Genomic DNA, 2,500 nt, shown 5'->3' with positions numbered 1-2,500 from the left:
CATCGCCAGTGCTGGGATGTTGTTCCCCCCAGCACGAAAGATGACAGTCTCGTCGACCTTGGTTTTCTTCTCCCGGCCTGATGAGACAAGGGCGAGAGAAAAACACTTCCGTGGGTTGACCTCGAGCCCGAGATCCCCCAGGGCCGACGTGGCGATGGTGAGAAGTTCCTGCAATCCATCACGAGTCTCGGCGAACAGCAGGAGGTCATCGGCGAATGCAGCCGCATTTATCCGCCGTCCAAGAATGCGTGCACCAATATGAGCAGGCAGACGAGACAAGAGAATGTCAATGGACATGTTGAAGAGGATAGGAGACAGCGGGTCACCCTGCCGAACACCCCTCGAAGGCCGCACTAGACCTGACGACTTCCCATCCGCGCAGATAACCGTCGATCCCGCCTCATAGCATCCCTGGATGTAGTCAACGAACTCGACCGGCAAACCATGGGCCCTTAGCACCGGGCCAAGGGCAGCATGGGCAAGCGAGTCGAAGGCCTTTGACACATCCAGAGATGCCAAGTACAGCGAGCCGGCAGCTCGGCACGCCTGAGTCATCGCCAGATCCAGAAGAAAGGTGTTGTGAAGCATCCCATCCTGAGGGATGAAAGCCCGCTGGCGATCGTCCAACACACAGTAGCGCATCAGGCGGCCAACCAGGACCTTGTGAAAGGCTCTGGTCAGCACCGAGCACACTGTGATCGGACGAAAGTCAGCAGGGGATGCTGCGGCGGTCTTCTTGGGCAGCAGGGTTGTTCTGGCCTGAAGGAGTCGGGAAGGAAGGGAACGGGAAAGGAGGAGGAAATTAAGGATCTTGAGGAGAACCTCCCGGGGAAGGCGACGCAGTTGTGTCGGCGTGAGGCCGTCAGGACCTGCAGCAGAATTGCGAGGTGGGAGAGCAGCGGTGGCTTCTTCTGCAGAAATGGGAGCCCAGAGGTCACTGAAGGGCACCCTCTTCGAGAATGGCAGCAGCTCATCGGACAGACCCTCCCCACGCGGAGGTCGAGACCTGACACGTGGTGGAGAGAAGAGGTCTGTCCAAAACTCAATCAGCCCTGGGATGGATGGTGGCTGATGCAAGAGTGTGCCATCGAGAAGTCCGTTGATACAGCGTGCTCCGTTCTTCTTGAAAGCACGCTGGACCACCGCATACTCCCATCTCCTGCGTGCACGCTTCCGCTCTGGGGGCTGTTGGGTCCGCACACTCGCAGCTTGGTGGACGGCTGGCTCCCTGCTGCCTACTTCATCAAGAACAGACAGCAACATAGCCTGGATTGTTTCACGGCTAGTGGTGGGACCCAGAGCCACGAGATCATCAAGCGAGCGGAATCGGCGGTCTGATTGGGGGAGTTCTACTAGAAATGACCAGATGGCTAGGTCAACATCTTCCCCTCGAGGTGGAGACTGTGGCAAAGAATGACTGACTGCAGGCTCGCTAGGAGGAGGACCCTGAAGGCCGCGATCCATGCCAGCGAGCTCGGTGACAAACTTCGCCACCATGTCTTTGTAGGGCTGCGCTCTACGCTGACATTTAATTGATTCCAGCGTACGCTCGGGGAAGGCCTTTGCAAGTTCCTGGTTTAAAAGTCTGCAACCCTGGGTGGCAAGAGTCGCTTCTGCATGGGCCAAACGCAGGAGCTCTTCTTGGGACCACCTGGCCTTCTTCCTCTCGGTCTTGATCTCAGCATTAACAGCAGTCGGATGGGCGCGACGCCGATGGACACCAAGTCCGGTCTTGGTGGAGAAGGACCGCATACAATCAGGGCAGATGGCGGGGAGCAGCGCTCGACCCGCACCGGTTGGCTGGTTGGCTGGCTCATCAGCTGGCACAGGCGCTCCAGCGGGAGGCCTGGTACCACGTTTGCTTCTATTAGTTGCACCAGCTGTAACAAAGGCAGGGGGGGAGGTAACCCCCAAGCCCTTAAGAGAGTCATAGTTACTCCCGCCGTTTACCCGCGCTTGCTTGAATTTCTTCACGTTGACATTCAGAGCACTGGGCAGAAATCACATTGCGTCAACACCCGCTAGGGCCATCGCAATGCTTTGTTTTAATTAGACAGTCGGATTCCCCCAGTCCGTGCCAGTTCTGAGTTGATCGTTGAATGGCGGCCGAAGAGAATCCGCGCACCCGCGCGCCCCCGGAGGAGCACGCTAAGGCGGACGCGGCCTCGCAGCAAGGAAGATCCGTGGGAGGCCAAGGCACGGGACCGAGCTCGGATCCTGCACGCAGGTTGAAGCACCGGGGCGCGAACGCCGCGCAGGCGCGCGCATCCTGCACCGCCGGCCAGCACGAGGCCAACCAACGGCGAGAGCAGACCACGCCCGCGCTAAACGCCCGCACTTACCGGCACCCCTACGGCACTCACCTCGCCCAGGCCCGGCACGTTAGCGCTGACCCACTTCCCGACCAAGCCCGACACGCCCCGATCCTCAGAGCCAATCCTTATCCCGAAGTTACGGATCCAATTTGCCGACTTCCCTTACCTACATTATTCTATCGACT

General features: G+C 59.0%; 1 pseudogene; it reads right to left on the bottom strand.

Moving 5' to 3' along the window:
• Positions 1-2,500, bottom strand: part of LOC126435104 (large subunit ribosomal RNA) — a 7,550-nt pseudogene that overhangs the window by 2,749 nt on the left and 2,301 nt on the right.

The sequence above is a fragment of the Schistocerca serialis genome, unplaced genomic scaffold (assembly GCF_023864345.2).
Source record: "Schistocerca serialis cubense isolate TAMUIC-IGC-003099 unplaced genomic scaffold, iqSchSeri2.2 HiC_scaffold_1196, whole genome shotgun sequence".
Lineage (NCBI taxonomy): Eukaryota > Metazoa > Arthropoda > Insecta > Orthoptera > Acrididae > Schistocerca > Schistocerca serialis.
This window is presented reverse-complemented; position numbering and strand designations above follow the sequence as displayed.